Source organism: Nicotiana tabacum, chromosome 12 (assembly GCF_000715075.1).
Source record: "Nicotiana tabacum cultivar K326 chromosome 12, ASM71507v2, whole genome shotgun sequence".
Classification (NCBI taxonomy): domain Eukaryota; kingdom Viridiplantae; phylum Streptophyta; class Magnoliopsida; order Solanales; family Solanaceae; genus Nicotiana; species Nicotiana tabacum.
Genome location: NC_134091.1, coordinates 23,015,152 through 23,040,602, shown reverse-complemented (window position 1 = coordinate 23,040,602; position 25,451 = coordinate 23,015,152).

The following is a 25,451-nucleotide window of genomic DNA, read 5'->3' as shown; positions in this document are numbered from 1 at the left end:
CACCACCTGTGCCCATTGTGATTCCAGGCCTTCAGGAGGCCATAACTCAGATTCTAACTGTGTGCACCAGCCTTGCTCAGGCGGTCTCTGTTTCGATGACAACAACCACTTCTCAGGCCGGGAGAGGCACTCGGACTCCCGCTGCCCGCACACCTGAGCAGGTTGTACAAAGTCTCCAGACACCGAGGGCACCACCAGCCTAGCCGGTTGCAGCTGCTCAGGACTATATGGTTCTTGCATGCCTGAGGATGAGCAGTGTAGATTGGAGAGGTTTGGGAGACTCCAGCCTCCATCTTTCAGTGGTGCAGGGGGAGAAGATGCACATAGTTTCTTGGATAGGTGTCAAAAAATACTCCATACAGTAGGTATTCTGGAGAGTAGTGAGCTCTCGTTCACTACTTTTTAGTTATCTGGGGCGGCATTCAGTTGGTGGGAGGCTTACGAGAGGCGTAGGCCATTCAGCGCAGCACCCCTTACCTGTCAGCAGTTCTCCATTTTCTTTCTGTAGAAGTTCGTGCCTCAGTCTCACAGAGAGGCGCTGCATAGACAGTTTGAGAAGCTTCGTCAGGGTGATATGTCTGTGATGCAGTATGAGATGAGATTTTCAGAGTTGGCCCATCATGTTATCTGGTTGGATTCCACAGACAGGGAAAGGATTAGGAGGTTCATAGATGGCCTCACTTTTCAGTTGTGATTGCTTATGACTAGAGAGAGAAAGTGTCTGGTGCTACATTTGATGAGGTTGTCAATATTGCTCGTTAGATTAAGATGGTTCGTAGCCAGGAGCGGGTTGATAGGGAGTCTAAGAGGCCTCGTGGATAGGGTGGATTCAGCAGTATTCCTTCTGGGGGTCAGTTCCACCACGATAGGGGTCGTCCTTTCAGACATGCTCAGATGACTCGCCCGATTCACCGTGGTTCATCATCTAGCCATGGTGCACACAGCTATCAGTAGGGCCAGTCTTCATTCAGTGCACTACCAACTCAGAGTTCGTCTCATACACTATCAGCTCAGGGTTAATCTATGTCAGGACCTTCTAGCAGTTATTCTGTTGCTCGGGTTCCCTTCAGTCCCTACCGCCATTTGCAGAGAGAGGTTGCTTTGAGTGTGGACATTTGGGTCATATCAAGAGGTATTGTCCCCGCTTTTCAGGAGGTTCATCTCAGCAGAGGATTCAACCTTCGACTTCAGCACCAGTTGCTTCACCACCCGCCCAGCCAGCTAGGGGTAGAGCTCAGTCAGCTAGGGGTTGCCTGAGAGGGGAAGGACGATCAGGGGGTGGCCAGGCCCATTTCTATGCTCTTCCTCCTAGACCAGATGTCATTGCTTCAGATGCTGTGATTACATGTATTGTCTTAGTTTGTCATAGAGATGCCTCTGTATTATTTGACCCTGGTTCCACTTATTCATATATGTCCTCGTATTTTGCTCATTATGTGGATATGACCCGTGAGTCTCTAGTTTCACCTGTTCATATGTCTATACCGGTGGGCGATACTTTTATTGTGGACCGTGTATATTGGTCATATGTGGTGACTATTAGGAGTCTAGAGACTAGAGTAGATCTCTTGTTGCTTAGTATGGTCGATTTTGACATGATTTTGGGTATGGATTGGCTGTCTCGATGTCATGCTGTTCTAGATTATCACACTAAGACCGTGACATTGGTGATGCCGGAGTTGCCGAGGGTTGAGTGGAGCGGTTCTATAGACTATGTTCCAAGTAGAGTGATTTCATACTTGAAGGCTCAGCGGATGGTTGAGAAGGGTTGTCTATCTTATCTGGCCTTTGTGAGGGATGTTAATGCAGAGGCCCCTGCTATTGATTCTGTTCCTGTGGTGCGTGATTTTCCGGATATGTTTTCTGTAGACCTGTTGAGCATGCCGCCCGATAGGGATATGGATTTCGGTATTGATTTGGTGTCGGGCACTAAGCCCATTTTTATTCCACCGTACCGTATGGCACCGGCTGAGTTGAAAGAGTTGAAAGAGCAGCTTCAGGAACTCCTTGATAAGGGGTTTATTCGGCCTAGCCTATCACCTTGGGGTGCACCAGTTCTATTTGTAAAGAAGGATAGTACTATGAGAATGTGCATTGATTACAGACTGTTGAACAAGGTCACGATTAAGAACAAGTATCCTTTGTCGCGTATTGATGATTTGTTTGACCATCTTCAGGGAGCAATGGTGTTCTCCAAGATTGATTTGAGGTCAGGGTATCACCAGCTGAAGATTTGGGACTCAGATATTCTTAAGACAGCTTTTAGGACCCAATATGGCCATTGTGAGTTCTTTGTGATATTATTTGTGCTGACCAATGCCCCAAAAACGTTCATGCATCTGATGAACTGTGTGTTTCAGCCTTATCTTGACTCGTTCATTATTATATTCATTGATGACATCCTGGTCTACTCTCATAGCTAGGAAGAGCATGCCCAGCATCTGAGGATTGCATTACAACGGTTGAGGGAGGAGAAGCTTTATGCAAAGTTTTCCAAGTGTAAGTTTTGGCTCAGTTCAGTGGAATTCTTAGAACACGTGGTGTCCAGTGAGGGTATTCAGGTAGACCCGAAGAAGATAGAGGCGGTTCAGAGTTGGCCCAGACCGTCCTCAGCCACGGAGATTCAGAGCTTTCTTAGGTTGGCGGGCTATTACCGTTGTTTTATAGAGGGTTTCTCATCTATTGCATCGGCCTTGACCAAATTGACCCAAAAGAGTGCTCCTTTTAGTTGATCGGAGGAGTGCGAGGAGAGATTTTAGAAGCTCAAGACTGCTTTGACCACGACCCCAGTTCTAGTTCTACCATCAGCTTTTGGTTCTTACACAATGTATTGTGATGCCTCACGGATCGACATTGGGTGTGTTTTGATGCAGGGGGTAGAGTGATTGCTTATGCTTCGCACTAGTTGAAGCCCCATGAGAAGAGCTATCATGTCCATGACCTTGAGTTAGCAGCTATTGTTCACACCTTGAAGATTTGGCGGCACTATTTGTACGGGGTCCATTGTAAGATTTACACTGATCATTGGAGTTTGAAGCATCTGTTCAAACAGATGGATCTTAACTTGCGTCAGCGGAGGTGGTTGGAGCTTCTTAAGGATTATGATATCACCATTTTGTACTATCCCGAGAAGGCCAATGTAGTGGCCGATGCCTTGAGTCGCCGGACGGAGAGTTTGGGGAGCTTAGAAAGTCATCCAACAGCAGAGAGTCCATTGGAATTAGATGTTCAGGCCTTAGTTAGCTAGTTGTTTAGATTGGATATTTCTGAGACGCGTCGAGTATTGGCTTGTGTGGTCTCTCGGTCTTCTCTTTATGATCGTATCAGGGAGTGTTAGTATGATGACCCCCAATTGCTTGTCCTTAAGGACATAGTCTAGCATGGTGATGCTAAGGAGGTCACTATTAGGGATGATGGCGCATTGAGGATGCAGGGCAGGCTATGTGTGCCCAATGTAGATGGTTTGTGTGAGTTAATTCTCTAGGAGGCTCATAGTTCGTTGTATTCTATTCATCCGGGTACCGCGAAGATGTATCAGGACTTAAGACAACATTACCGGTGGAGGAGAATGAAGAAGGACATAGTAGAGTATGTAACTCAGTGCCTAAATTGCCAACAGGTGAAGTATGAGCATCAACGACCAGGCGGGTTGCTTCAGAAGTTAGAGATTCTGTAGTGGAAATGGGCGCGGATCACTATGGATTTCGTTGTAGGGCTTCTGGACTCAGCGGAAGTTTGATGCAGTTTGGGTGATTGTAGATCGGCTGACCAAGTTAGCTCATTTCATTCCTGTGATGACTACCTATTCTTCTGAGCAGCTGGCTCGTGTGTATATCCGTGAGATCGTCAGGCTTCATGGCGTACGAGTATCTATCATTTCTGACCAGGGTACGTAGTTTACATCACGGTTCTGGAGGGTCGTACAATATGAGTTGGGTACTCGAGTGAAGTGGAGCACAACATTTCACCCTCAGACGGACAGACAGTCCAAGCGCACAATTCAGTTATTAGAGGATATGCTCCGTGCGTGGGTGATGGAGTTTGGGGGTTCGTGGGATCAGTTTTTGCCACTAGCGGAATTTGCCTACAACAACTATTATCAGTCGAGCATCCATATGGCATCGTATGAGGCTCTGTATGGTAGGCGGTGTAGGTCTCCTGTGGGTTGGTTCGAGCCGGGCGAGGCTAGATTATTGGGTACATACTTGGTTTAGGATGCTCTGGAAAAGGTTAAGGTGATTCAGGATAGACTACGCAGAGCCCAGTCCAGACAGAAGAGTTATGCGGATCGGAAGGTTTGCGATGTTGCATTCATAGTTGGAGAGCGAGTCTTGCTCCGGGTGTCACCCATGTAGGGTGTTATGAGGTTCGGAAAAAAGGGCAAGCTGAGCCCGAGGTTTTACGTCCCATTTGAGGTATTGCGACGTGTTGGGGAGGTTGCTTATGATCTTGCCTTGCCTCCCGGTCTAGCAGGAGTTCATCCAGTATTCTATGTTTCTATGCTTCGAAAGTATTATGGCGATCCGTCTCATGTATTAGATTTCAGCTCAGTCCAGTTGGACAAGGATTTATCTTATGTTAAGGAGCCGGTGGCGATCTTAGATAGGCATGTTCGAAAGCTGAGGTCGAAGAATATTGCTTCTGTGAAGGTTCACTGGAGGGGTCAGCCGGTCGAGGAGGCGACTTGGGAGATCGAGCATGATATGCGCAGTCGTTATCCTCGTCTTTTCACCACTTTAGGTATGTCTCTATGCTCATTCGAGGACGAACGATTATTTTAAGAGGGGGAGAATGTAATGACCTAGCCGGTCGTTTTGAGTGTATTAGCCCCGATCCCCTATTTACTATTTTCCCCGCATGTGTTTCTGCTTACGTGACTTGCTGGGAGGTCTTGTTTTTGGTTTTGGAGTGTTTTGGGACACTTAGTCCCTAAAACGGAAGCTTATGTCTCAGGATTTTGTCCGTAGTCGGAAGTGTGTGAAGACGACTCCGGAATGGAGTTTCGTCGGTTCCGTTAGCTCTGTTGGGTAATTTTGGACTTAGGAGTGTGTCTGGACTGTGAATTTGAGGTCTGTAGCTAATTTAGGTTTGAAATGGCGAAAGTCAAATTTTTGGGAAGTTTGACCGGGGGGATTGGTATGATTGGACATCGTTTGTAGAATTTGGAAATTTCGAAATTCATTAAGTTTGGATTGGAGAGTGATTTGTGCTTTTGATGTTATTTGAGGTGGTTTGGGGATTCGACTAAGTCCGTATAGTGTTTTGGGACTTGATTGTACATTTGGTTGAGGTCCCGGGGGCCTCGGGTGAGTTTTGGGTGGTTAACAGATCATTTTTGGACTTTGGGTGATGGCTGATATCTGCTGGTGTATATTTTCTGGTTTTCTCTTACGCGTTCGCGAAAAGAGCCTCGCGTTCGTGAAGGGTTAGTGTGAGCTGGGGAGACTTTGTTCTTCGCGTTCGTGAAAAAGAGGATACGAACGCGAAGGTGTGGTCAGAGTGTGCATCGTGAACGCGTGAGGGGTGTCGTGTTCGCGAAGAGAAGTGAGGCAGCTGGGGACCCCAGGTCTTTGGTCTACGCATTCGCAAGGTATGGGCCGCGTTCGCAATGTTTTGAGCTTGCACAGCTTCGCGTTCGCGAAGCGTTGATCGCGTTCGCGAAGTGTAAACTGGGAGGCAGTCTGAGTTGGCCTGCATGAATGCGAGAGGACGGTCGCGTTCTCGAAGAAGGAAATCTGGGGCAGACAGTATTAATTTCAGAAACGAGGGTTTGAACCCATTTTTGCATATTTTGAGCTAGAGAACACGGAATTAGGTGATTCATGAAGGGATTTTTGTGGAGTCGATTGGGGTAAGTGATTCCTACTTGGTTTTTCTTAAATCCCATGATTTCATCTTTAATTTTATCATCTAATTTGTGATTTGGTGTGAGAAATTGGGGAAAAAGAGGAAGAACTCTTGAGTTAGAATTTTGAGGTTTTGAATGGGATTTTGTTATCGGATTTGAGTAATTTTGGTATGGATAGGCTCGTGAGTGAATGGGCTTTCGGGTTTTGTGACCTTTGTCAGATTTCGAGATATGGGCCCGGGGGCCGGGTTCGGGCCGATTTTGGATTTTGGGTAGAATTTCATGTTTTATTTCTAGAATATATTCCTTTAGCCTATATTGATCACATCGTATTGCTTATGGCTAGATTCAGGGCATTTTGAGACCGATTTGAGAGGCAAGGGAATTTCAGAGTAGGATTTTTGTACAGTTGACGTAAGCAACGCTTTCAAACTTGGTTCTGAGGGTTCGAAACGCCGAACTATGTGTTATACAATTGGTATCGAGGTGACGCACATGCCAAGTGACTGGCGTGCGAGTGTTCACCGTGAGATTTGTGGCCTGGTTGATTCCATGGAACTGTACAGTGACTCTATTTTGTCGATATCCATGTTTTCATCTTGTGATAAAGTAATTGAGCTGTCAATCATGCTAGATATCATGTTTAGGATTTTATACCAGTACTGTTGGGACCCCTAATGGTCGTATCTTGCTGTCATCTCACTGATTTCATTAATATTATGTACTCTATGCATTTCATATCATATCTCCGTCTTAGTTGTTATTTATTGATACATCATATCATTGTTTCGGGCTAGTTTTCATGATATTGTGAGCCCGTGAGTGAGACTGGATAGATTGATGACTGAGTGAGGCTAAAAGCCTGATTTTGAGTGACAGTTATGGGATCGGGCTGCACGCCGCATCGGTTATACTGATTGTATGATAGCGCTTGGGCTGTAGGAGCCCTTCCGGAGTCTGTAACACACCGCCAGTGAGCGCAGATGATATTATTGAGGGATGGATCTTCCCTAGACATGGATCTTGTCCGAAGTACTTGATACCTGGAGATGGATCTTCTCCACATGGATGGATTGGCCTTTCCTAGGTACTGGTTGACCTATGGTCAGTGTTGTATATATTATGGGATGGATCTTTCCTGGGCCGTGTGGACCATATACAGTACCAGTGGTTGAGATATTAAGAGTGTGAGCACTTGAGGATGTCAGCATGGTGCATCAATTACAGTATGTGCATTGGCATATAGAGATAACAAAGTTATATTCATTACACTAACCGGATCTTCTTTACTTTACTGTTTGAGATGTTTGTGTGATTTGAGACCATGCCTATGCTTCTACATAGTTATTTCCATTTTATCTGTACCAGTTGAGTTCGTCACTACCTTTCAGTCCAAAGTTTGGACTTGTTACTTACTGAGTGGGATGTACTCACGTTACTTCGTGCACCTTGTGTGCAGATCCAGGCGTTCCTGGTTACGGTGACAACTATTGATTGAGGCATCAGATTTCGGGGATTATCGAGGTAGCTGAATGGCATTCGCGAGCCTTGATTTCCCTTTCTTATTCTATATGCACTTTCAATTTTATTCTCTAGATACTGTTGTGGACTGTATTCTTGTTTTAGACGCTCATGTACTTGGTGACACCCCGATTTTGGGATGAATTGTACCATATTTTGGTTAAATTCTGTTTTAAAATGGCTTTTCTTTAATATAAATTGTTCCGTTGTTATTTCTAAAAGAGTTCTTTACTGTTTTGAAATTGTTGAGTTGTGGCTTGCCTAGTTCCACGATAGGCGTCATCACGACAGTCATTTTTGGGTCGTGACATGAAATCACAAGCCGTCGATGTACAACTGATACCGAGCGCTCACATGCGCATGAAAATGCGTGGAAGGAATTCAAAGAGTTACGCTTCAAGAAAAATCAATGTCGCACGATAAGGGAAAAAAGATGGAAAGTTTATCCTAAATTCCCTGTAGCCTCTCGAATATAGGTATGGACGTCATCATACCAATTCGCAAGACTCTACTAGACACTTGCTCATGACTCGTAGAACCTATGAACCTAGAGCTCTGATACCAATTTGTCACGATCCAAAATTTAACTAGTCGTGATGGCACCTAACCCCACCCGCTAGGTAATCCAATTTAACAATAATCCAATTCAAATGAGATTCTCTAAGAGAAATGCCGATAATAAAACTGAATTTTATACAAAGAGTTCCCAAGCACTGGTAGTATAAGTCATGAGCCACTAAAATTTAGATTTTTTTTTACAAAACTAAATTGAAATAATTACAGCATCCGTTTGAAATGTAAATGAACAGAATCCAAATCTAATGTTACCAAGGACAAGTGATAGCCATAACTGGAATACATGGTACATCTTCAATGTCAGCCCTCGTCGTACAGAGCAACATCAACACAATTATTAGAACGCAAGGTGTAGAAGTATAGTATGAGTAAAACCGACCCCATGCACTCGATAAGAATCCTAACTAACCTCGGCGAGATAAAAGATTCAAGAACTATAGATGATACCCACTAACACCTGTGCAGTTCAAAATTTTTGACAAGTATAGAACAGGTATACGATCAAATCAAGAACAATCTCAGGTGAAACCATTTTTGATTCTCACAATTCTCGGTCTTAAATTGTTCTAACCAGTCAACAATCCAACATATAAGGAAGATATGCAAGTAAATCAGGTAATCAGTTAAGGGGGTTGCAAGTAAAGATGAAAAACTTCCGACATCGGATCACTCCTCAAATTCTTATTTTATATTTTTGAAAGGTTTTTACAAAATTTCTCATTTTCTTCCATTAGCTTCACTAATTTAATGATATAAATAAGTATGAAATCATGAAATGCAACAAGCTCTCCTGGAGCTCACATCAATATCAACAGCACGAACAACTCGCGTGTTGCACGGACAACTCACGTGATATAGTACAAATATCTGGATCCGCACGGACAACTCACGTGCTATAGTACTAATATCTGGAGCCGCACAGACAACTCTCATGCTGCACGGATAACTCACGTGCTATAGTATCAATCCACCTGGCGTGGTCACAAGCACAACAATCCAAACCATATCGCACAGAAGCAAGTATACAAGAACACATCTATATGATGGATAAAATATCAGATTTCATGCTCTTGGACTAGTATAATTACATGCTAAAGTGCAGGCATGTGCAATGTGTACTATCATAGCTCAAATCGGCAATTTATCACAGAACTAGCAATTTTCAAGTTTTATTTAGGGATTTAGCATCTTCGTAACCTCAAACATGGCTCAAATAGTTCACAACAATGATACAAATATAAAATACATTGTAGCTTAAAGCTTAACAGTCAACTCTAGGCGTATCTTAGCCTAAACACTACCCCGAGCATGGATAAATACCCTGGTGCTCGCATATGGGCTCAAACCTCACACATATGCGCACCCATAGCGCGTAACTATCACAAATAATTCAGGCAACTAGTGTCTCAACTAAGTTTAGATAGGATTCTTACCTCAAACTAATTGAATTCTATGCTGAGCAAGTCCACCAATACTCTAGAAATTCCATTTCACGCGCATCAACCTCCGAACGGCTCAAAACGAACCAAAAGCAACTCAAATACATCAAATAATGCATAAGGAAACAATTTCAAATGATAAAGGTCAAATCTTTAATCAAAAGTCCAAAGTCAACCAAAAGTCAAACTAGCGCCCACACCTCGGAACCTGACAAAACTCACAAAATTCAAAAATTATTCAATTACGAGTCCAACCATACTAGTTTCACTCAAATCTGACTCCGAATCGATGTTCAAAACTCAACAATTCACTCTATGAATCTTTAGGCAAAACCCCCCAATTTTCCTCTTTTGAACTCATCAACCAATTGCCCAAAATGAAGATATATTCACGAAATATAATCAAAACCGAGTGAAGAATACTTACCTCAACTCATGTGACGAAAATTACTTCAAGAATCACCTCAATCCGAGCTCCATAGCTCCAAATATGCAAAAATGGCCGAAACCGCTGAAATAGAGTACTTTATATTCACAGGACAGAAATACCCCATGCGATCGCGGGACATTCATCGCGATCGCGAAAAGCAAACTCAGCAGCCTCTCAAAATACACTATGCGATTGCGTAATTATCCATGCGAACGCGATGATTACCTTCATCTGATTATGCGATTGCAACAAATATAATACGAATGCGAAGCAGAAAGAGCCACTGCCTAGCTTAGTCCAAAGCACTACGTGAACACGTGAGTACTTGCGCGAACGCGATGCACAATCTACAGCAGCCTACGGGAACGCGTCTGAGGACTCGTGTATGCGGTGAACAGCTTTTCCCCAGCCATCAAGCAACTCTACATGATCGCAATTAACTCTACGCGATCACGAACAAGGAACCAGATGCTCAGCAGAACCAGCAATGCCAAAATGAAGGGAAATGATTTGGTCAACTCTTCCAACTTAAAGCTTCTATCATGAAATTCATTCTTCCAAATCGACTCTGAATAACATGAAAATCAAAACTGACAATTCACACAGGTCATAATACATCATACAGAGCTACTCATGCCCTCAAACTACCGAGCGAAGTGTCAACGCTCAAAATGACCAGTTGAGTCATTACAAAAATGGTTTTCCTGTCAATAGAAGGGAAAATATTTTGCAAAACTCTTTCTCAACCTTTCTCGCCCTATTTTCCATCCCCACCAACCCCCCACACCCCACCCCTACCCTACCCTAAATAGAAATATTATGAAGAGTACTTTCTTTTTCATGTTGTATATAGAGTACTTTCTTTTTTATTCAACAGAATGAGTATTTTATTTTCATAATCTAAAAAAAAGTATTTTTTTTTTATTTCAACAAAAAGAGTAATTTCTTTTCATGATATAGAAAATGTATTTTCTTCGTTTCAACAAAATGAAGTAGTACAAAGTTTTTTTTTATTTCAATAAAATAATTATTTATTTATGATGTAGAAAAATATTTTCTTTCATTTCAATAAAATGAGTATTTCTTTTCATGACGTAAAAAAATATTTTCTTTCATTTTAACAAAACAAATATTTTATTTTCACGACGTGGTAAAAGTATTTTATTTTATTTCAATAAAATGTGTACTTTCTTTTGTTGTTGTAGAAAGAGTATTTTCTTTTCAATAAAAAAAGAGTATTTTATTTTTAATTATGAAGCAAAAATTTCAATATTCTTTTTGCGTGAAAAATTAAAGCATATTAGTTCCTTTGAGTTTGTGTGAATATTTAAAAGAATAATTAGATTCTTGAAGAAAATAAAGTTCTGAAAATATTAGGTATTTGGGGTTTGGGGGGGGGGGGGGGAGCACTGGAAACATGGGGACTTGGGGGAAGGGGATGATGAGAGTAGCATAAATAATTATTTTCGCAAAAATAATATTTGTTACTCTCTAACCAAACACTAGAAAATATTTTTCGAATCAAGTTTTTCACTCACCAACCAAACAAGGGAAAATAAATGATAAAATCACTCATTTTTCATGAAAAATATTTTCCTTCATATCAAACACACCCTAAACGGATCTAGAATTTAGATATTAAATGTGCCACACTAATTTGAACATAGACATATTCTATTTATATGGTACAAATATATATAGTATATTTATTCTGTCCAAATAGAGTAAATATTTAGTGTGTTTGATCAGCTTTGTGCTTCCGCCAATTATGTCTTTCGATTTATACAGACAAATCAATTAAACGAAAAATATAATAATTATGACAACTTGACGCAATAAGGGTTGGGGTTCTGATTTGGGGGGGGGGGGGGTTATTCTTGGAAGAAGAAAATTAATTTTTTTAATACACGCACACAAAGTCTCTTTGTAAAATGTTGGTCGATTTTTTTATCCTTTAAAATAAATTTCATATTGAATAAAATTATCATCATTGTTTTTTTAATATTTAGAACTTTAAGATTAATTAAAAGTATTATTATTAAATCTTTTTTATTTGAGTAGAATAAGTTCCAATAAGCTTAAATAAACTATTTTCTTATTTAAACTATGTAACATAATTATAATATATTTCATGTTAATTTTTCTAATATTTATATTAATTCTAAGAGAATATAAATTGATAATAACGAAGAATCATGAACTACCTGATAGAGTGATGCTCCTACTAATAAATATGAAGGAATCCTTGATTAACTCAAATTAAATTAAAAAGAAGAAAAAAAGCAGTGAGGTAAAGTTTAGGGTTCTTTCATCATTGTAGTCAAATTGTTGTCATTAGGCTTGTTCTATCCAATGCCAAAAGGAGGACACGCTGAGGCTCTATCACTGGCACCTTAGTACCTTTTTGTTACTCTGAGAGGCACCTCGTTTATTTACTAAATTTTGGGCATATATATACATATATACACAAAATTTCTACCGAAAGTTGCGGGTTGCGTTTCACCCCTCTCAACCTCAATAGATCCGCCTTGCAAACACGCCCTTAAAGTTGGCACATCAGAAATAAAATGGAAAGCTTAGAGTAGAGAACTTTTGGGACAATAAACAGAAGACTGAGGAGTAATATTTCCATAGATTCTTATTATAGAAAAAAGGCAGCTCAATTTGGATAATTATAAGTTGCAACCATTCTGTTTCAGGTCTCACAAATGTAACGACATGTCCGGTCATTTTGAGAGTGCTTGCCTCGATACCTATTTATTGCTCTCTTTATCTCATTTTGTGATTACTGACTTGTCGGGGTGCTTCGTGTCGGATTCGGGAGCAGGTCCGGATATTGATTTGGAGGTCCTTAGGTCATTTCGAAGTTAATTGGCAAAAGTTGGAAAGTTGGACGATTTTTGGAAAGTTTGACCGAGAGTGAAATTTTTGTTATCGGAGTCGGATTCCAGTTCCGGAAATTGGAGTAGGTCCATAATGTTAACTATGACTTGTGTGCAAAATTTGAGGTCAATCGAATGTGAATTGATAGGTTTCGGTATCGGATGTAGAAGTTAGAAGTTATAAAGTTTATTAGGCTTGAATCGATGTGCAATTCATGTTTTTAGCGTTGTTTATTGTAATTTGATGGCTCGACTAAGTTTGTATGATATTTTAGCACTTGCTGGTATATTTGGACGGGGTCCAGGAGCCCCGGGTGTGATTCGGATTGAATCCGAAATAAATTTTGGACTTGGGCAATTGCTGAAGTTCCAGCCTTCTAGTGTCATCGCACCTATGGATAAATTGGCCGCAGGTGCAGACTCGCAAATGTGGGGAGTTGATCGCGAAAGAGAATTATGGCATGCCAGCTGGGATCGCAGATGCGGTCAGAGTTCCGCAGAAGCATACTCGCACATGCGATTGAGGAAGCGGAGAAGCGGAAAGGCTATCCAAGCCTAGGGTCGCAAAAGCGGAGCCCCTTCCGCAGGAGCGAGAGCGTAGATGCGCATTTTGGTCCGCAGAAGCGAAGGATGCTGGGCTAAGTGAGAATCTCACCTGCGATGGAATTTTCGCAGTTGCGGAGTCGCAGATGCAGCTGTGGGCTCGCAGATGCGAAATCACTAGGCAGAAAAAGGGGATTTTCGAGGGTTTGATTTCATAGTTCATTTTGGGACCTAGAGAGCACGGATTGAGACGAAATTTTAAGGGGTTTTCAGAGAAAGCATTTGGGTAAGGATTGTTTACTCGTTTTTGATTAATTCCCACGAATCTATTGTTGTTTTCATCATTTAATTAGTATTTTTAGTTGGAATTTGGGGAAAATTCGAGAAAACTTCCTAGGCTAAAAATTGGGGATTTGGAAGGCGATTTGAATAATTCTTGTATGGTTGGACTATATCAAATGGGTATTCGAATTTTATAATTTTGATCGAGTTCTGAGACGTGGGCCCGGGTCAACATTTTGGAGCAATTTTTTAATTCTTTGCTAAAGACATAGTTTCATTGTTTAAATTAGTTTCTTATAGTTATATTTATAGTATATAATTATTTTTGCTAGATTCGAGCCGGTCGAAGTTGGAAAATTGAGGAAAAGGCCTTCTTATCGATTGATGGAGCGAGGTTTGAGCAAGTGACTTATCTAACATTATGCGGGGGAAATCCCCTTAGGATTTGGTATTGTTGTGACACTTTGTTATATGTGAGGGTCGTGTACGTGAGGTGACGAGTGCGTACACGGGCTAAATATTCAAATTTCGATTTTATCTAAGTATTTTCCTTTTTATGCCTTAACTGAGTTATTTTAGCATGTATAATCATCATGTTTAGCATATTTCACCTGTCTACTTGTCTTATCTCTTATTTGCAACTTGTACTACATGCTTAGTTGAATTACCTTCTTTCTTGATTTCATATTCCTTATTTAACTGTGGGATTCTTCACTCGAATTTGCTATCCTTGAAATATCACTGTCTCAGTTGTTATGTTTTGGTTTCCGTGATTATTGTTGAGATGACTGTTTGGTCGTTGCACGAGGTTTCTGCCATTCCGTTGTTATTGTTTGCACGAGGTTTCTGCCGTGCCGTTGTGATTATTGATACGCATACGATGGTATAAAGTCTGGGTGTTGAAACACATGCGGTGAGATAAGGTGGGCTTGATACGCGTTGCTAGTAGGGGAACTACTAGAAGTCATGCGGTGTGACAAGGTTGGCTAAAACACGGGGTGCTATTTCGGGGAAATAATTTTCAAAATAAAATATAAAGGCTCCTGCGGTGATATAAGGAAAGATTGTGAGATATTTACTTTTGAGACTACGTGGTGGTACCTCGGGAGTGCTCCTGTTGATTTCCTCTATTTGATGTATTGTTGTTGTTGTTCCTTAAATTGTAAGATTTTTGCTTTCCTTTCATGTTTTATTTGTCTTTCTTTGATTCCATGTTATTACCTTCCGTAAATTTCCATTGTTTCACTTCTCTGTTATTTCATTATATTATTATATCTTCTGCCTTGTTTCTTACGATTTCCCGTAGGGCCCAACCTGACCTCATCACTACTCCACCGAGGTTAGGCTTGGCACTTACTAGGTACCGTTGTGGTGTACTCATACTGCGCTTCTGCACATTATTTTGTGCAGATCCAGTGTCACGACCCAAAAAAATATCACTAGTCGTGATGGCACCTAACTCGACCCGCTAGGTAAGCCAACTAACAGTCAATACCATCCAAATGAAATTGTAGGAAAATAAGGAAGAATTATCTAAACTTTTACAAATTAACCCAAGAACTGATAGTACGAATCACGAGCTTCTAAGACATGGAATTTACATAGTTGATAAAAATAATTTACGTGATATGTTTGAAAGTTACATCAATAGATTAACAAAATCTAAAGCTACCAAGGATAAGTGGTACCTATATCCCGAATATACAAACATCTTCAGGGTCAGCTTCCGACATCACTAGTAGCTCTGCTCCAAATATGCGTACAACAGTACCAACCGGATGGCAGAAATGCCGATAACAGTAATAACAAAGTAGTAAATACGCAAGTAGCAATAATGAACGAGAATGTACATAAGGGCATCAATAACAGACTAGGTGAAAAACATAGAGGTGATGACAACAATCAGGAAAAAGGAATGTAACTTCAACTAACTAGCATGGTGGAGGCATAAATATAATTATAACGAATAAGAGGGGAGCACATGATCTTTATGCATTAACGAGTAGAAGCATGAATGACTAACATGGTAGAAGGCATGTACTAAGTGCAACCAAAATAGATACGACAAAGATATAATTATGATAGCAGGAAGTAGGCATGGTATTTGTAAGTTTAGCGAGTAGAAGGCATGAGTGTCACAATAACAAATAAGATAAAGAACAAGAACATGGCTTTAACAACAAGTCACATAAGAACCATAAATACAACAATAACATCTCAATGTAACGACATGAACGTATACACAAAGGAAAGATATCACAACATAATGCATGTCCCTCGTCCTCACCTGCACGGAAACATCCATCGTGCCATGAACTTGTGACGACCTGGCCGGTCGTCTAGAGAGTTAAAGCCCTGATCCCCTGTTAACTATTTTCCCCGTATTCTTTTCTGCTATTGCGACTTGCCGGGAGGTTTTGTTTTGGTTTTCGGAGTGTTTTGGGACACTTAGTCCCTAAATGGAGGTTTAAGCCTTGGGATTTGTACCGTAGTTGGAACTGTGTGAATACGACTCTGGAATGGAGTTTCGTTGTTTCTGTTAGCTCCGTTATCTGATTTTGGACTTAGGGGCGTGTCCGGATAGTGTTTTGGAGGTGTATAGCTCATTTTGGCTTGAAATGGCGAAAGTCGAAGTTTTGGAGATTTTGACCGGTAGTGGACTTTTTTAAATCGGGGTCGGATTCCAATTTCGGAAGTTGGAATAGGTCCGTAAGTCGATTATGACATATGTACAAAATTTGGGGTCAAGCGGACGTGATTTGGTTGGTTTCGGCATCGGTTGTCGGATTTGGAAGTTTCAAGTACTTTAAGTTTGAATTAGAGGCCGATTCGTGATTTTAGCGATGTTTGATGTGGTTTGAGGGCTTGACTAAGTTCGTATGGTATTTTGAGATTAGTTGGTTCATTTGGTTGAGGTCCCGGGGGCCTTGGGTGTATTTCGGATGCTCAACAAACCATTTTGGACTTAAGGAAGATATGGGATTTTCTGGTGTTGTGTTGTAGACTTTTTCTTCATCGTGTTCGTGAGGTAGGTCTCGCAATTGCGTAAGGCAATCTGAGAGGCCAGCTAAGTTGTTCTTCGTGTTTATGAATTTGAGGACGCGATCGTGTAGGTTGGACAGGTTGTTCATCGCGAACGTGTGAGCTAGGCCGCGTTTGCGAAGCAGAAGTAAAGCAGCAGTTGTTCTTCGCGAACGCGTGAGCTAGGCTGCGTTTGCGGAAAGGAAGTAAAGCAACAGTTGTTCTTCGCGAACGCGTGGGGTTGTTCGCGATCACGTAAGCATAAGGGCTAGTAAACCGCACTCACGTGAAGGTTTATGCGTTCGCGTAGGTTTAAATTCTAGGTCAGCGAAGTTGTGCTTTGCGATCGCGACGCTATTTCCATGATCGCGATTAAGGAATCACTCGGCAATATTAAACATTTCAAAAACGACGGTTTAGCCATTTTTATCAAAACTTGAGCTTGGGAGCTTGGATTTGGACAAGAATTTGGGGGATTTTTAGAGACATCGATTGGGTAATGATTCTACACTTGATTTTGGTCATATCCCATTAAACTATCATTAATTTCATCATTAAATTTCGAATTTGGGTTGAAAATTGGGAAAAATTGGAAGAAGTTCTTCAACTAAGATTTCCAGTTTTGAAAGGGGATTCGTGGTCGGATTTGACTAATTTTTATATGGTGGGACTCATGAGTGAATGGGTGTTCATATTTTATAACTTTTATCTGATTCTGATACGTGGGCCCGGGGAGGCTTTTTGGGGTGATTTCCTAATTTCTCGCTTTAGCTTAGATTTCATTACTAGATTAGTTTCTTATAGCTATATTTATGATATGTAATTGATTTCGATTAGATTTGGGCCATTCAGGGCCGGATATTTGTGGGATGAGCATTGCTACCGATTGATTTAGCTTGGTTCGAGGTAAGTGGCTTGCCTATCCTCATGTAAGGGAAATTCCCTTAGGATATGGTACTGATTTTACTACGTGAGCACCGTGTACGCGAGGTGACGAGTGCGTACACGGACTATTTGTTGAAAAACCTGATTTTACTGAGAAATTCCCTGTTTCCACCTTAATTGAATATACTAGCATGCGTAGTTACCCTGTTAGCTTAGAATAACATGTCTACATGCCTTATTTGCTTAACTGAACTCTTTGCAGCATGCCTATTGAATTCCTGCTTATTTCCTTACTTGTACTTGGTCTAGACTGTAGATTCTCTTGTTGTACTTATCGTTTGTAATTGATTGCACTGTGTGTTTATTTTGGGACTACGGGACGGTATCCCGGGAGATCCTCTTGCATATTTACTTTGAGACTACGAGGCGGTATCTCAGAAGTTCTCCCTGCATATTTACTTTTGGGACTACGGGATGGTATCCCGGGAGATCCCCTTGCACATTTACTTTGAGACTACGAGGCGGTACCTCGGGAGTTCTCCCAGTATATTTACTTTTGGGACTACGGGACGATATCTCGGGAGATCCCGTGTCGCTTAATTTCGTGCACTGTTATGTTATTTCACTGTGCTTTCCTTTGTTAAACTTTAGTCTCTTATTATACTGCTTATTCTCCTGTTTTCATTATTATATACCAGTGGGCCTGACCTGACCTCGGCACTACTCGACCGAGGTTAGGCTCGGCACTTATCGGGTACCGCTGTAGTCTACTCACGCCCTTTCCTGCACATGTTTTCATGTGCAGATGCAGGTTCCTTTTACCAGCCTCGTCCTTAGTTGCAGTCACTGCTATTTTTGGAAAACTTCAAGGTACATCTGCCCGCGCCCACAGATCCTCGAAGTCCCCCTCTATCCCCATATGTTGATTCTCCTCTTATTTCTATAAACACTAATATATAAAATAGTTAGAACTTCGTAAAAGCTTGTAACTTACGGTGTTCCGGGTCTTGGAAGTGTCATGTATATTTCGAGAGTTGATTATTGTATATACCGAGCGGCATCTCAATTGCTTATTAAAATATCTGTTACTATTAGTTGTTAATTTTCATGTTTTACATTTCATTTCCACAAGTGTTAGGCTTACCTAGTCGTAGAGACTAGGTGCCGTCACGACGATTCATGGAGGGAGAATTTGGGTCGTGACAAGTTGGTATCAGAGCTCTAGGTTCATAGGTGTCATGAGTCACAAGCCGATTTATTAGAGTCTCGTGGATCGATTCGGAGACGTCTGTACTTATCTTCGGGAGGCTATGGAACTGTTAGGAACAATCATACTTCTTTTGATTCCTTGTCGTGCGAGTTATTGGCATCAAATTCTAAAACACTTCTATTCTATTCTTTCTCACAGATGGTGAGGACCCGTACCGGAGGATCTGATGACCAGGCACCCGCGCCCCCTGCTAGAGCCGCCAGAGGCTGGGGCCGGAGTAGAGTACGGCCACACGGTGCAGCCAGAGCACCTGCGCGAGCTGTGACAGATGAGCCCCCAACAGTTCCAGCTGGAGGGCAGGCACCGAAGATTCTTATTACTGCACCAGCCCTCCAGGAGACTCTAGCCCAGTTCATGAGCATGTTCAGCACCTTAGCTCAGGCTGGATTGATTAAATTAGCTCCTGCCACATCTCAGGTAGAGGGAGGGGCACAGACTCCCACAGCCCGCACTCCAGAGTAGAGGGTCCAGGTTGATCAGGCCCCAGAGTTCATTCTTGTGCCGCCGGTAGCCCCGATTCAGCATGAGACTATGACAGCCGCTTATGAGGAGGAGAAGCTCATACTTAAGAGGTACAATAAGTACCACCCACCTACTTTCAGCGGATTGGCTATAGATGATGATCAGGGTATTCTGGAGGAGTGTCATCGTATTCTCCGTACTATGGGCGTAGCGGAGACGAGTGGGGTTTCTTTTACCACTTTCTAGTTTAGAGGAGCAGCCTATCGGTGGTGGCGTGCTTATGAGATGAGTAGTCTGGATAAGGCAGCTTCACTTACATGGACTTAGTTCCCGGACATGTTTTTGAGAGAGTATGTCCCTCAGAGCCTCAGGGACTCATGGCACGCGGAGTTTGAGTAGCTACGCCAAGGTGCTACGACTGTGTCAGAGTATGCATCCCGCTTCAGTGATTTGGCTCGACATGCACCGGCCTTGGTTGCCACAGTTCGAGACAGGGTTCGTTAGTTTATTGAGGGACTCCACCTCAGTATCAGGATTAGTATGGTTAGGGAGCTGGAGATGGATATTCCTTACCAGCAGGTTGTGAGTATTGCTAGGAGCTTGGAGGGCATGCTTGCCCGGATTTGATAGGAGAGATAGGCCAAGAGGTCTCGAGAGACTAGTTCTTATTTTGGAGCTCGTGCCCCAGCAGCTCGCCATGGTAGGGGTTATTTGGGTCGCCCCATTCATTCAGCTCTTCCTGCTGCCAGTGGTGTTCTAGTCCCTTCTAGGCCCCAAGAGCCTTATTATGCACCGCCAGTATCTAGTGTGCCTCCTGCTCAGGGTACTTTTAGCGGCCAGTCCAGTAGACCTAGCCCGAGTTAGTCACAGCAGCCACGCCCTTTGAGGCGTTGTTTTGAGTGTGGCGACACTCGCCATATGGTGAGGGATTTCCCCAGACTTCCTAGACACCACGTGCTCTACCGGGTCCTCAGGCTATAATTCCAGCACCAGCTACCGCCCCACCTGCTAAGCCAGCTCGAGGTGGAGGTCGAGGTCGCCCTAGAGGGAGAGGTCAGGCCCGGTATTATGCTCTTCCAGCTTGTACAGAGGCAGTTTCTTCCAACTCTGTCATTATAGGTATTGTTCCGGTCTATCATAGAGATGCGTCGGTATTATTTGACCCAGGCTCTACATATTCCTATGTGTCCTCTTTTTTTGCCCCGTATTTGGGCGTATCTCGGGATTCTTTGAGTTCCCCTATTTATGTGTCTACTCTTGTGGGAGATTCTCTTATTGTGGACTGCGTGTATCAGTCGTGTTTGATTGCTTTAGTGGTTTTGAGACCAGAGCTGATTTATTATTGCTCAGTATGGTAGACTTTGATGTTATTTTGGGCATGGACTAGTTGTCGCCCCATTATGCTATTCTTGATTGTCACGCTAAGACCGTGACGCTGACTATGCCAGGCTTACCATGATTAGAGTGGAGAGGTACCTTAAAGTATACTCCCAGTAGAGTTATTTCATTTCTTAAAGCTCAACGAATGGTTGAGAAGGGGTGTGATGCGTATCTAGCTTATGTGAGAGATGTCAGTATTGATACCCCTATAGTTGAGTCAGTTCTAGTAGTGAGGGACTATCCAAATGTGTTCCCAGTTGATCTTCCGGGCATGCCGCCCGATAGAGATATTGATTTTGGCATTGATTTATAGCTGGGCACTCAGCCCATCTCTATTCCTCCATACCGTATGGCTCCTCCGGAGTTGAAAGGGTTGAAGGAGCAGTTATAGGAGTTGCTTGATAAGGGCTTCATTCGGCCCAGTGTGTCACCTTGGGGTGTTACTGCCTTGTTTGTGAAGAAAATGATGGTTCTATGCGTATGTGTATTGATTATCGCCAGCCGAACAAAGTTACAGTGAAGAACATGTATCCATTTCCTCCTATTGATGACTTATTTCATCAGTTACATGGTGCCAGAGTGTTCTCCAAGATTGACTTACGTTTAGGCTATCATCAGTTAAAGGTTCGAGAGCCAGATATCCTGAAGACTGCCTTCAAAACTCGGTATGGTTACTATGACTTTCTTGTTATTTCTTTTGGGATGACCAATGCCCCAGCAGCCTTTATGCATTTGATGCATAGTGTATTCTGGCTTTATCTTAACTCCTTCATCATTGTGTTATTGAAGACATTCTGGTTTACTCCCAGACTCGGGAGGATCATGAGCAGCACCTAAGGACTATGCTTCAGACTCTGAGAGAGAAGAAGATGTATGCAAAATTTTCTCAGTGTGAGTTTTGGCTAGGCTCAGTGGCATTCTTGGGACATGTAATATCGAGTGATTGGATCAAGGTGGATCCGAAGAAGGTGGGAGCAGTGCAGAGTTGGTCTAGACCATCATCGGCGACAGAGATCCGTAGTTTTCTTGGTTTGGCAGGGTATTACTGTCGCTTTGAAGAGGGATTCTCATATATTGCAGCTCCTATGACCAGGCTGACCCAGAAGGGTGCTCCGTTCAGGTGGACAGAGGAGTATGAGGAGAGCTTTCAGAAGCTCAAGACGGCTTTGACTAAAACCTCAGTATTAGTATTGCCTACAGGTTCGGGGTCTTACACTGTATATTATGATGCATCGCGGATTGGCCTTGACGCGACGTTGATGCAGGACGGTAGGGTGATTGCCCATGCATCCAGACAGCTGAAGGTGCATGAGAAGAACTATCAGGTCCACTACCTTGAGTTAGCAGCTACTGTTCATGCCATGAAGATTTGGCGCCACTATTTTTATGATGTTCCTTCTGAGATTTACGCTGATCATCGGACTTTGCAGTATCTGTTCAAGCAAAAGGATCTTAATTTGCGTCAGCGGAGTTGGTTGGAGCTACTTAAGGATTATGATATCACCATTTTGTACCACATGGGAAAAGCCAATGTCACGCCCAGAGCCTGGGGGAGAGACTGGCACCTGATGTCTCATCTATCCTCGTGTACCAACTTGCGACTCAGGAATTCTGGACATATAATGTCATACTTTGGCCAGGGGCCACATTACAAGACAATTTGCAAAGAAAAATATAAAACTGAATAGAGTCTAACGCTGACTAAATGTCAACATAAAGTTGGGCCGGCAAAGCCGTCATAACTACTATAACTGATAAGCCAACAACATATACGTACAGGGCCTACAAGCCCAACATACTACATTAACCGGCAGGATATGTCTACATGCCTTTACTAATAGATGTACTGTGATCGAAACGCATATATATATATATATATATATATATATATATATATATATATATATATATATATATATATATATATATATATACACACACACACACACACACACATGTATGTAAAGCTCTAGACCCGGCAACTCCGAAGGGTATGGAGCTTACTAATCAAGCTTAACTTGGGCAACACCTAATAAGGAGGTCTACTCGTCTGTCTGTCTGAACCTGCACGCATGAAATGCAGCGCCCCCAAAAAAGGGATGTCAGTACGAAATAATGTACCGAGTATGTAAGGCACTATACTGAAAGCTAAAACTGAACAGAAAATATAATAACTGAAAGCAATTAAGAGTCAATGATAATCTGAAGATATGCTTATCTGTTGATACTGACTCAACTCTCTCAATATAGTAAGTAAAATAGTTGTCCAGCCTTATAAGGCTCGGTATGTATATAACTGCTCTGCCGTAGTAGGCTCACTCATAGGCGCTCGACCATACCAGGCTCTGTATCTCGTCCAACTGGGCTCGCTCATAGGCGCTCGGCCACAGTAGGTTCGGTATATAACTTACCATCTGATCAGAGGTTGCCCAATAGGGGCCTGCCCATCGATTATAGCTCGATGGTAATGAAAATACTGTAATACTGTATATATAAACTCTCTGCTCTCTTGACTGGAAGAAGGAAATACTCAATTGAATATTGTACTTACAAGACTAGGAAAAATATACTTAAATTCCGGGACATGAATTTTTTTTTATACCTCGTTATCAAACTTGTGTAATTATGAGATCATGCCAAAATAAATAAAGGGCTTAGCCTTAACATACCTAGAGTAGAAAAAAATCCGTATGATATTCTTGGAAAAGATTGCATCCTGCTTTCTTAAAATTGCATCTTTCGCATAATCGGATCTTGTATAAATTTTCCGAAGCAATTTCACGTTTCCATCTCTTGCGTTCTTGGTCACTACTGGATCCGGTCTTGATTACAAGATATCATATTTTGGCTTGGAAGAATCATTAATCCTTGGAGTGTTTTTCGATGCATAACTCACGCATCCAACTCTCAAGATTCAAAAATATACTTATTCCCAATAGTTGGTCCAACAAGATGAGTCCAATATTCAATTTTTGTTCATTTTATGCCACCACCTACTTAATCACTTGATTATATGGCAATTTGCTTCCAAGATTTTGACATCCCACGTGGAAATGTTGTCAACCTAATATTTATCCAAATCTTTCTTAGAATTAGCATATCATGTTAGATGTTGTAGTATTCCAGAGAATCTTTACGTTGGACATTATCACTTCTCTTTTAATGAAGTAGGAATACTGTCTTGCTTAGTCTTAGAAAAGTCATATACCTTATTAATAGATAGACCAAGCATTCTTACGTGTAACCAATATACCCTTTTTGTCTTATAACTCATTTTGTGTACTTTGCCACCTTTTCACTCAAATTCAAGAGTCATCATATGTATCTCCATGTGGTTGCCACATTTTGGATCATTAATCTTATCCAAAGACTTTAATTAATCCACCACTAATTATTAATTAACTAGGTAATATTCCATTCCATTAACTAATTACCCCCATAATTAAGAATTATTTCCACTTACTTAAAATGCTACTCACTTTTCACATACCTTATACGCCTTACTATCATGACCATGTGGTACCTTATATGGCACTAGTTCGTAAATATCGAGTATTTTAGCTCGGGTCATATTTTATCTCAACATGTCAAACTTGGACGAAAATTCATTTTCTTTGACTTGCTTCCCCTCTCACCTTCACGAATTTACTCATCACTTGTTTGAAATAGCATAATGCTTATAATCTCAAAATAATCCCATTTCCGAACTTACGTCGATTAATTTACGACGAAACTTTAACATACAAAAATGCGGGATGTAACATCATTCCCCCCTTTGGAACATTCGTCCTCGAATGTTGGCTGATGGACTTATCATTTTCATGACTTATGCCTTCCGAATACTTTAGTACTCCTCTTGCCATCTAAGCAATTGTTCTATGAATGAATCTCAAAGGCTGAGGCATTCCCCTTTTAGGCCTCTTCCTCATGCCATGACTTGTAGTCGTAATCTTTCCAATCTCGTAATCGTTGCTACCTTCTATCATGCAGCCTGTATGACTCTAACCTTGAAAGAATGCCTATGCAATCTTTTCTCTTTTGTCCTCTAGTTTTAGCCATCCTTTAGTCCTCACTTTGTGAACATATACAGAGCTTGATAAGATGTCCCTCTGGGCATCGATAAGTATACTGAAGTTCTTCGCTCGGTACTTTATCGAACTTACGAATATTGCTTTATCTTATTTTGTAGATCCGGTTATCCATTTGTATGACTTTACTGTACCTAGGTAGGTCATACTATACCATAACTCTTACTTCAATTTATCGTTACTGAGGTCTGCTATCAAACTCCAGGTTACTCTCGTTGCTTATTCTATATGCATAAATCTAAGTCCTTTAATGCTATCACCTAGAGTTACGTCCTAATCTCACCTCATACTTTGTGACTTGTTTCCATCCATTGTTGACTCACCTCAATATTGATTTATCATCTGCCATTGTTAACTTGATCTCTTATGTAATACTGCTGCTAGGGCTCACGTCTCATTTGGGACATCTAGAGTAATCAGATTGATCCACATAGGGACGATACTATACTTCCATAACCGTATTTAATAGTATCCCAATGTGATTCACCTTACGTGGGTAATTTAATCTCGTACAATTCGTGAAATCCTCTTCAAGTCATTACTCAATCGAAGGCCCAAATGTCATCCTTTATCCATTACAATTACACCTCCATTCTATTACCAGGGCAACATTCCATTTCTTCTAAATGCCATTAGTCTTAGACTCCTTTGAGTTCATTCAGGCTATACTGAGCTTTGTATAACTTAGAGGAACCATCAGTTCTTCTTGTTTTCATGGGCTTAATCCCGAGAACTTATCCATTCTCGTCACCTTCTCACTCGCCTTTTCTTATCCTTACTCCTGTCTTCCTAAAATCTTGTTGCTCTACAATACTTTAGCTTGC